General features: G+C 40.0%; 1 pseudogene; it reads right to left on the bottom strand.

The window, feature by feature from the left end:
- Positions 1-9,173: 9,173 nt before the first annotated feature.
- On the bottom strand, positions 9,174-9,292 carry LOC117284665 (annotated as a pseudogene).
- Positions 9,293-11,817: the final 2,525 nt, after the last annotated feature.

The raw sequence follows: 11,817 nt of genomic DNA, 5'->3' as shown, positions 1-11,817 counted from the left end.
GCTGGGCATGGTGGCACACGCCTGTAATCCCAGCATTCGGGAGGCTGAGGCAGGAGGATCACTGTGAGTTCGAGATCAGCCTGGACTACACAGTGAGTTCCAGGTCAGTCTCAACTACATAGTGAGATCCTGTCTCAAAAAAATCAAAAATAAATAAATAAACAAACAAACAACATAGTAAGACTTGTCCAAAATAAAAAAACAAAACAGAATAGAAAACTAAAAAGGAAAAAATAAAAAGACAGACTTGAAGATATACATACTTCCTTTCATGATAAGGACAGAGAAGGATTTGGTGCAGCTGAGGACACTATGATAAATCTAAGCCTTTAGTGGCCAAGAAGGGGCCACACACAATATTTATAAGAAAAAGCTCATGCTATTCCAGGTGGCAAGTCCAAATCAACAGACTTGTAATCTTTCCATGTGGATCAGAAACATATGCCCACAGTACAGCATTATAGAGAGAGTAGAAGAACAGCAGCAGGGAAGAGATGAAGTAGTTACTTAATTAATCACAAATTTATTGAATGTTTACTGTGTGCCAGGAAGTATTGTGAACTTTGGAAATAAAAATTTCTGCCTTCATGATACATACACTTTATGGTATGGAGTTTAAAGTAAGGAAAGGGAGAAACAATAGATTTAAAAAAATAAAGTTTATAACACATTAGATACCTACTGGGGGAAAAACCAAATAGTGAAAGGAGTTAAGGGGAGCCTGTTGTCAGTTTCTTTGAGTTTAACAAAGTGATGAGGAAAGGTAGCACAAGGACATTGAGCAAAGATGTGAGGAAAGTGGATGATAGGAGCTCAAGAAAAGCATTATTTCCCCTTCAGGGCAAATAAAACAGCACATACAAAGGCCCTGGAGAAGGACTGCATCTGGCCTATTTAAGGAACAGCAAGAAGTTCAGGTAGACTGAGCAAGGGTAGAGGAGTGAAGAGGGAGAAGTAGTAGGGAAAGATCGGGTCATATTTATCCCTGAGAGACATTACAAGGAGAAAGAAGGGAGAAAAATGCTGATTAGATGTGAGAGTCATACAGATGGACAGGTCAAGAATCACTCCAAGGACGCCGGCCTTGGTTACTAGGAGTACAGGGTGTCATATGCTGAGACAAGGAACAAAAGAGGAGGGACAGATCTGTGCCGGGGAAGACATGGAAGAAAAGAAAGGAAGAAATCACGAGTTTTTTAGAAGATATTTCTATGGAGATGCCAGAAGTGCCCAGAAGTTAGAGGTGATATCTCAAAGAACAGATCAGGTTTAGGTTGCAGTTGGTAGATCGCCAACAGAGAGGGGAGTGTCGTTCAAGTTGTGGGAGGGAATGATGGATGACTAATAATAGTACATGTTAATAAATGGCTGTGGAAACAATACAGGAAATCGCTAAGGGGGTGTATTAGATTTTTTTCCTAGGAGAGAAACAAAGTTAAGTGATCTCAGATATTGAGGTTACTGTGAAGCTGTATAAATCAGAAGACATTCTCAAAAAACAGGCAGAACTCACGGAGCCTGAATGATCACCAGAGTATTATGACCAGGCTGTGTTTTCATCTTCCCAGAATAGGTGTCTTTAGAGTCATTAAGCTCTTTTGTATCCCTCCTTTAACTGTTTCTGATTTAGTAGTGTTCTCACTCTCACTCTCTCATCTCTGACCACGTTCCCCAAAAGAAACAATCTACTTTGTTTGATTACTTTCACCTATCATAGAGAATATCTGATCAGAACTCATTAGCCTGGGGACCTCTAAGGCCAACTCATTAATGCTGCCTTTGAATCAGGTGCCATTCGTTTCCAGAGAGTTGTGATCCAGCCATGCATGTCACCAAGCATGGGATGGAATATTAGGAGTCCCAAGGTGGGCTGTGGTCATAAAAGTGCTCTGGTCTTCCAGAAACAGAAACATCAGGGTCACATGGCATCAGAAAGCCAGAAGAAGAGAGAGTCTTAAGGAGAAAATGTTCACGAGGACAACCAAATGGTACAGAGAGAGTTAATAATAATAGTAATAAAAAATAATGACTATCATATTTTGACTGCTATGTGTCAAATGTTGTATTAAGTCTTTTACACAATTACCTTCCTTAGTTCTTACAATGTTCTCTGTAACTTTGTGTATGTGTGTGGATCACACTCTGGTCCTTGCGCTTGTTAGGCAGGCAGCAAGCAGAACCACTGAACTAAATCCCCAGCCCCTTTACAATGTTCTTGTGACACAGGTTTTCTAATATCATTTTGAAAAAAGTAAGGCATAGATAGGTAATTTGTCTACTATATCTGGTATGTGGTACAGTAGAAATTCAAAGCAAGGTCTGCTAGCCTCCAGAGATCTCTTATTGATTAAGATTACACTCCAACGTAGTGTATTGGTTGTGCATTTTGCATTGTTTTAGACACTCACATGGAGCTGAAATTCAGGAGAGGAAGACAAGCCATAAACAGGTAAGTAAGCAATAGAAGTTAATGTAGCAATGAAGGCCACATGGAATTAGACAAAATAATTAGACTATGAGTTGACTGAGGATGAGCGAGGACATGTTCTAGAAGAGTTGAGCTGAGTAAACGTCCCTTAGAAGGAGATATTTCAGCTAGGATTTAAGTAATGAGAAGAAACCAGCCATATCAAGATCTGAGGGAAAATATTTCAGGAAGAAAGTACAGCAAGTACAAGTGCTGATAAGAAATGCCTCTGGGTGTACAAGGAAATAAAAGCAGTCAGTAGGGAGGGGGAGAGAAACGAGAACTTGGAAGGCAGGAGTTAAATCAAATAGGTCTTAAGGAAGTGTGGTTCCTAACTACTGGAGAGTTTTAAGTAAAGAAATGATAGAACATGATTTAAATTGTTAAAAGACGAGTCTGATACTGAGTGCCAAATAAACAGTTGGAGAGAAGAAGCTAGTAAAAGCCTAGGTAAGGATGATGGTGGCAAGGGCAGGATATAATTGGAGAGACTGAGGAGTGGTTGGAGGACCAATGTTTCTTGCTGATACATTAGCTGTGGTGGGTGAAGAAAAAGGAGGCGATGAGGTTGTTCATTTTGATAAGGGTGATAATAGTATTATAAATATGTACTGAATGCACCCACATTTTATAGTCACAGACTGAAGTATTTAAAATGCCACAATGACTGTTATGTACTTCAGTAAACTACTTCAGAAAAAAAGGAACCCAGAGGGCCAGGGATTTAGCTCAGTGGTGCCACTGCCTGCCTCACAAGCACAAGGTCCCAAGTTTGATCCCCAGTACCAGAGAAGGAGGAGGAGGAGGAGGAGGAAGAGGAGGAGGAAGAGGAAGAGGAGGAAGAAGGGGAAGAAGAAAAAAAAAGCAACCCAGAAAACATCACCCTATGATGATGGATCTGGGTGTTCTGTGGGATTTTATAACTATTTGAATTGTGGGTTTGTGGGACAATCAGTCAGATACAACTGTGGAAGGAAATATAGGAAAGACTTGTGGAACAAAGTTCATTATACTCACAAGTGCTAAAGAGATATGAAGGCACAGCACTGCCATGAGGGAGGCCCGCACACCAGCTGGTCCCACCCAAGCAGGAGAGGGATCCAGGAGCACATTCCTTTATTTGTGGCAAGGGTGGGGCACAACAGGAAATATTACTGTGGTTACTTTCAATGTGACTGAGGCACGAAGCTGAAAGGGATATACAAGTAACTCTGGGAACCAGTTTAGGCTTATTGTTTAGGCATATTTGGGCACTTGTGACAAGAACCCACCCAGGTGTGAGAGAAGAGTCTACTGAGACAACGAAAGAAAATATTTGCATTATAATCAGATTCTGTTTTTCAATGTTTAATGTTTCATAAGCTTTGCATGGCTTTGGATTTTCAGTCTGAACCATGAGGTGAAGCCATTTACTGAAATAGGAAAGTTTGGGAGGAACAGGTCTGAGGATGAGGAGAATTATGGGGTTTGTCTAAGACTAGTTTGATATACCTATAGTGCATTCAAATGGTGACACCACATGGACATGTAGATGTTATATCTACAGCTCAGGGGAAGTAAGGCTGGTGTAGCAGAGATTTCTTGATCCCTACATGCTATTTACTTTCTTCTTCCTTAATAACAGAACAATAACATTTAGCTAGCTATATTGCTATGTGAAATAAAGACCACATTTATTTCCTTACCTTGTAGGTAGGTATAATCATGTGACCAAATTTTAGCCAATGAGATATAAATGGAAGTTCTGTGGAAAAACAACTATAATGGCTCCATTAAAAGGAATTAACCTAACTGAGAGTAAGGGTTCTGGTTGCCCCTCTTTTCTCCCATCTGCCTTCTAGAATATGGGTGATACGGCTACAGCTACAGCAGTCATCTTGAAATAATGACCTATCCTTAAAGATAGAAGACAAAGGGTAGGATAAACAAATGGGTAAAGAGAAGTTCCTAGACTCTCTGATGACTATCAGAAAAGGTGAATAATTGCAGGAATGAGAACCTTGGGAAGGAAGATAAAATAGAATCCAGAGTACACCAGAAAGATTACCTCCAACAAACAGTGATTGTGGGAGAACAGTTTTGGTACAATGGAGAAGTCAAAATCCAAACTACATGAGGCTAAGGAGTGAAATAGGGAACCAAAAATAACAAGTAAAACAAAATTACTGGTTCTCTCTAGGTAATACAAGATTTGTGAAGTTTTTTTTTTCTAGTCTTTATACATTTTGACTTGCAAATTTTCTGGAAGGAATACTTAACAGTATTATAATGAGAAAAAAAAAGTGAAGTCAGCAATTGCCTCAGAATTTGACTTATTCCCTTGGAATAGAAGTACAGCTAGAATAGCTAGACCCAAAAATGATCCTAGTTCGTGATGAAACCGTTTCTCTTTTTTAATCACTAGTCCCATCTTAACTAGGTACTAATAACGTCATGTGCTCCAGAAGGCTGCACTCATTGACTTGTTCAGTAGTATGATTGGCTCAGGCAGATTTATGAGTGGAATGAATGAGATATCACAAGCAGGCAAGGTTTGGAAGTTTAGGTAGATACACACTTCACACCACAGAGATGTCTACTGGCAGGCAGCCACCCCTCCTGGAGTCCAAGACTAGAACTCTTGGGGCCAGGACTGGCTTGTAAGAACAAAGTTAAACCCCAGCAGGGATCCCTATGTTGCTCCATTTAACAATGGCTTCACAATCAGGAAAGACTTCCAAGCTGCTAATCTTCAAGTGAGGTCTCACGTACTTACGCAGATGCACTCAGAGGACTGAGAAAAGATGACGCCTCTCATTCTACTTTGAACATGCTCCGCTTTCCAGACCATTCATCTGTCACCTGTTGTAAATTAAGGCATTACTTTATGAGCAGCACAATTATATTACTCTATTTTTGTCTGATTTTAAGGCACCAAGTTTTTTGGGTTTTGTTTTGTTTATGTTTTTGTTTTTGGTACCAGGGATTGAACTTTTGGGTCCTTGTGCTCAAGAGCCAGGGGGCAGAACCACTGAGCTAAATCTCTGGCCCCACCAAGTTTTTTTAATAGAGGTGTTTGAAATACAGCACATTTAAAATTAGCCCCTTAGTATTTCTTTGTGTTTTTGCAATTAATTGACTTTATTTTTTAGAACAGATTTAGAGTTACAGAAAATTGAGTAGATAAGGCAAAGTTCCCATATTCTTACCCCTACTCACCACAGTTTCTCCTAGTATTCACATCTTTTGTTAATGTGGTACATTTGTCACAATTGGTGAACCAATATTGGTACATTATTAGTAATTAAAGTCCAGGATCTACCTTAGAGTTTACTCTTTGTGTTGCACACTTCTATAGTTTTTTTTTTTTGGGGGGGTTGGTTTTTTGAGACAGGGTCTCACTATGTAGTAGAGACTGACTTGGAACTCACTATGTAGTCTAGGCTGGTCTCAAACTTGCAGTGATCCTCCTGCCTCAGCCTCCCCAGTGCAGGGATTACAGGCATGTGCCACCACGCTTGGCTCAGTTCTACAGTTTTGACAAATACAGAAGGTTATATATCCACCATCACAATATCATACACTATAGTTTTGCTACTCTAAAAATCTCCCATGTTTCATCTGTTCAACCTTCAAACCCTTGGAAACCATTGATTTTTAACTATCTCTATAGTTTTGCCTTTTCCGGAAAGTCATATGGGTGGAATTAAACACTATGTAGCCTTTCCAAACTGGCTTTCTTCACTCAGCAATACACATTTAATTTTTCTCCATGGCTTGTGGAGGCTTAATAGCTCATTTCTTTTTATTACTGACTAGCATACCATTGTCTGGATTTAACACAGCTTGCTTAGTTGAAAAACATTTTAGTTGTTTCTAATTGTTGGCAATTGTGCATAAAACTGCTAAAAACATTCATGTGCAGGTTTTCGTGCAGGTGTGTTTTCAACTTAATTTGGAAAATAACAAAGAGCACAACTACTGGATCACATGGTAAGATAATGCTGAGCTTTGTAGGAAATGCTGCGTTCCAAAGTGACCGTAGCATTTTGCATTCCCACAAACAACGAGCAAGAGTTTCTGTTGCTCCACATTCTCTATTTGGTGGTTTCAGTGTTTTGTGTTTTGTTATTCTAATAGGCATGCAGGGGTAGTTGTTGTTTTCTTTTGCAATTCCCTAATGATACATGATGTGAAACAACTTTTCATATACTTTTTTGCCACCTATCTTCTTTGGTTGATGTGTCTATTCAAGTTTTTGTCCCCTTTATAATGAAGTTGTTTTCTTATTGTTGAGCTCTAAAAGTTCTTTGTGTATTTTTAGACACAAGTCCTTTATCAGATATATAGTTTGTAAACATTTTCTCTCAGACTGTGTTTTGAATTTCCCTTCACTTAACATTGATTTAATATACTAAGCACTTCAAACTGCAAACAGCTCAAGGTTACCTCAACCTCCAAGAAAGTGGAGATGAAGTAGGTAGTGCAAATAAGAAGTTCTGGATTTGTTTGGCCAGGAGACATATAGGGCTCTTAGCCACTCAGATCAGTACTAATTGAGGAGTAAGAGGAAAAAAGAAATAGTAATATGGCCCTATCATACGCCAAACACCAGGCATTTTACATATATTATTCCACAGCCACCTTAAGAAAGCAGATCATATCCAGATAGGATGAACTCCATCAAACCTGTCAAGTATCAAATAAGTTAGACAAACTATCTAGGGTCTTATACCCATTTGGTGGCAAAATTGGAACTCAACTCCATGACACCAGTAGAATAGATATAAGGCTAATCTGTCTCAAAGAAGATTCCACAAGAGATGGACGACAGTGCCAAACCCCACACCCAAAAGGTGCTGAAGCTCAAGCTTATCCCAGCTGTGTGGAGATCTGAGAGGCTCTGCTGTCAGGCAGAGGGACTACCCATATTAAAATAATCCAGCAGGGCTGTTTGGTTTAAAGTAAGATCCCAAAAGACAGCTGGGGATATTGAATCTAATCCTTAAAAGAGAAAAACACAGGCAAAAATTAAGCGGAGTATTAAGATTCCAGATAAACAGGCTGAGGCCCAGCACAAGGGTGTAAACAGCGAGGGAACTGGATCGCAAATGAAGAAAGCCCACTGGGGCAGCCACTTAAGCAACACTGTGAGAGTTGAAGAGAGACTATAGCTGAGAGGATTCACCACAGGATCCTCAGCTCAGGAGAGCAAGGCCCACTTCTTCATCACTAGCTGGCAGGCTTTATTCTGTCTTATGAGGGACAAACCTGGGGGCTGTTCTTGGTTATGGTTTCAAATTAACTGTTCTCAGAGCCTGCTATTAAAAGGAACAGAAGGAAAGCTCAAAGAAGGCAGAAACTGTAAGCAGAAATTTAAGCTATAGGCCATGGCTCAAAAACTGAGCTGAGAGTCCAGTTATCAGAAGGGAGGACTCAGGGCTATTTACATGCCTGTGACAGTTCTGTCCTGGGATTCCTGAAGCCTCTCTGACATTAGGACCATCCCAGGGATGACCTAGGGCTTAGCCAAAAGGTGTTGCCAACTGGGCCCAGTTACAGAAATGGGCATTGTTTGGCTAGCACACTTGCAGAAGACTGGCAGCTGGAGTCCTCAGGGAAAGAAGGCATGGTCAACAGGCACTTTGGACAAATTAGATTCAATAACCTGAAATCCCAAACTCCTTTAGGATTCAGACACACTGTGTCCACTGCAATAGAAATGTTCAGGGTTATTTTGTTTTGGTACCAGGAATTGAACTTGGGACCTTGGGCTTCTGAGGCAGGCAGTAGCGCCACTGAGCTAAAGCCCTGGCCCTAGAAATGTTCTTGAAAAGCAATATATAACATGAAATTTTGTAACTTCATTGATACTAAAAGTGAGCTAGGGAAATTTGCTGTTTAAATGAAGTTATTATTTTTGTAAATCTGGTTTTAATCTGATTTCCTTCTATGAGAGAAATATATAAGTACATATCTCAAAAAAAGTAATAGTTGCTACTAGAACATCTAGATTTTAGCAAGGTTTAAATTTTTTTCTTAATAATATATTTGTTAAGCTAAAACATGCATTTCTAAACCAGTAGTTTCTACACCTGACTATACATAGAATTAAGCTAGGAGTTTTCTTTATACAAGTTCCTAGGCCTCACCACCTGAAGTTTTGTTCATTTGTGGGGCTTTTTTGTTTTGTTTTGTTCTTTTACATAGGTGAAGACAAAATAGGGTTTATAAATGATCTTGATTAAGGAAGGTACAGCACAGTGGAAACCTTCAAGAGTGTAGGGCCACCACTCGTCCAAGTGACGAGAATATAATTCACCCCACAGACATCAGGGGTGAATTACTTCTCAGTCACTACATCTTCAACTTCATCTGAATTAAATTTGGGAAAGCCCCTCTTCTTTTTTTTTCTTTCCGTACCAGGGATCGAACTTGGGTCCTTGCACTTATGAGGCAGGCAGTGGAACTACTGAGCTAAATCCCCAGCTGGACTCCTCTTCTTTAAGATATGGACTTTCTGGCAGCCAGGGAATTTGAATTTGGCCCTGTAGAAGGCTTCAATCATATGCTCCTTGTTCTGCAGTTTGGCCCAGATGGATGTGATGACTTGTCCAACATGAATCCTTGCCGCTGTGCCATGGGGCTTCCCAAATGCACACTGATACCTGTCTGGAGCCTCGATGGAGGACAGCATGAAATCAGAGATAAGAACATCCACTTGGAAAAACTTCTTTAAGGTCCCTTAGGGCGACCCATACAAACAATAGTCTGTGTACACAACTAAAGGAGTTGCTGTGTGAAGCCACTGTGCATCCACAAGTAAAGAAACTTACTTTGCTAGAGATTGAATTTCTGATTCAATGGAAACCATAGGAAGGCACCAAGGGCTCCCCAAAAGGATGATTTAGAATCCTTTGTGCAACCACAGACTGAGGGAGTAGGTGGCAATTAATCCAGAGAGCTGCTACCTCACTGGTGCCCCAGCCTATACCAAAAGAAAGAGATTTTCTGCTTCCTCTGAGATCAGTAAAGTTAGTTATTGTCTGATGAGGTGGTCTCTGAGACAAGGGACAGGAAACTGCTCTTTGGCTTGCTATGACAGCAGATCCTGGTCACAGCAGGTCCCTGGGCTGCAGCACAGGCCCTCAGGTACAGACAAGGAATGTTACTGTCCCCGGAGCTGGTGACCTTAATCTAGAATTCTGGGAGGGGGTTCATTCTCACTCATGTCATACCTAAAAGTTATTAGAAGGCAACTGAAATGGTCTTGTGGTAAAATAATGACTACCCACACTCCATGACATCCATGTCCTACTTCCAAAACTGTGAATATGTTAGGTAATGTGGAAAAACAGATGGTTGTCAGTTGGCTGACCTTGAGATGAGATTATCTTGGATTATCTGGTGGGTCCAGTGGAATCACAAGGGTGCTTAAAAGCAGAAGGGGAAAGGTGAGAGAGAGCCAGAGATAAAAGCATATGAAGGACTCAGTTCAACATTGCTAGAGACATGGAGCCATGAGCCAAGGAGAGTGGGTGGCCTCTAGAAACTGGAATGCATTGCTGCCAACACCCACATTTTAGCCCAGTGAAATCCATGCCAGAGTTCTGACCTCCAGAACTGTGAGATAATACATTTGTGTTGTTTTTAAACTACTAAATGAGATAAAAATGTTTACAGTAGAAATAAGGAACTAAAACAATTCATTAATACTTTTTTTTTTTTTAGAATGCAAAAAAAAAAAAAGGAGAATTTAAAAGCTCGACAGACTTCTCCTTTGCATTGCAGGGCCCTGCAAGTCATTGCCAATATTTTTCTTCTCTTCTCTTTAAAAAGACAAAGAAGAGCCTACATCTAATGAGAACAGCCTTCTTTATTGAGCTAAGTTTTTAACACAGTTAAAATAGGATTGTGGCAAGATCCAGGACCCATATTTTAAGAGTCTCCCCAGGTGTCTCTAGTATGCAGCCAGGTTTGCAAACCACTGGTCTAAAATTTCAGTTCTAGCCCACATAATTATGAGGTGGCTGCATACTTGGGGGATGAGTACTGGCAGATTATAATTAACCTGGGAGGACATAATACCTGGGGTGACCACGAGGATTGGGTCTGATGACACAACACTGTATGTGTGACCTGCATAATGCATAATGAGCGTGCTCATTAAATGTGAATGCTGTTCCAGGATGGGAAACAGGCAGAGGAGGGTGTTTGAATTAATTAATGAGGGTTGTTAGGATGGAAGACATTGATTCTAGGGATAGGTAACAGTAGGCTGAGGAAGGGGAGGGGAGTTACTTTGAATTGAGTGCAGTTCAGTGAAATCAAGTACAGAATAATGCATTCTCTAAGGAAATAGTGCATTAACAGGCAGGACCAGGGAAAATTGCAAAATCAAAAGATGATGCAGAAATAAGGCCAATCAGAGTAGGGCTTTACTCACATAGGCCCTGAAATTTAGGCTTCTGACAAAGTTTGGTATGTGATAAAGGTAATGATTTTTTATCATAGTAACACAATGCAAGCCAAAGTTTTATACTTCCATTTTTCCAACTTCTTTTTTAATGAATTGGGAACCTCAAAGAATAAGGCAAATGGCCCAGGCATCTCAAAGTCAAGAGTCAGCAGTGGATCACAAGATTTGATTGGTCCTGCAGTCTATGAAGCTAGCCTAAATATATAGCCATAGGACATTTTTGAAGGATACAGGAGGAACAGCAGTGCATCCAGTGAGCAGAGCTGGAGGAACTAAAATTCAGAGAGAATAGAATATTGACTTGTTTCCTGAACATAGTATTAATAGGTGCTTTTCTGTTTTTCCTTTTTTTTCTGCCAGTTATACATGTACATATATTTCTACAAAGCTTTTTATACAAAACAATATCACCCAACCCTTCCTCACCATTTTCACCACACTTTAACCCCATGTAGAAGATTTTTTTGTTATTGATCTCAGATCATTAACATAGTATACTTGAAAATCTATTCTATGATCTTTTTTCCAATTATGTCATTATCTGATTCCCCCAGCATAGATTAGAATTTGGTGTCTTTCCAACGCCTGGCCACACATACCCCACTCCTCAGACTTCTAATATTTATGCTGTAATGTTGACCAGAAGAATGAATATTTATGTTATTCTATGAAACACTAGCCATAGTTTAGCCACATAGTAAACCGTGATGACTTTTCTCTTCCTGCATACCTTTCTGTTGTCCCCGGAACTGTCTTTTTTGTTGTTTGTTTACTTCATTTTTTATGTATTTATGTTGGTTGGTTGTCTTTGTCTAGTCTCAAGACATTCAAAACCTTCAGGTGTTCTCATAATTTCACCAGTGTCTGAAAAAAAAAAAAAATCTCTCCCAGA

Source organism: Fukomys damarensis, unplaced genomic scaffold (genome assembly GCF_012274545.1).
Source record: "Fukomys damarensis isolate Sample0158 unplaced genomic scaffold, DMR_v1.0_HiC HiC_scaffold_38, whole genome shotgun sequence".
NCBI classification, from domain to species: domain Eukaryota; kingdom Metazoa; phylum Chordata; class Mammalia; order Rodentia; family Bathyergidae; genus Fukomys; species Fukomys damarensis.
The sequence above is the reverse complement of the archived record's forward strand: the minus strand, read 5'-3'. Positions and strand labels throughout refer to the sequence as shown.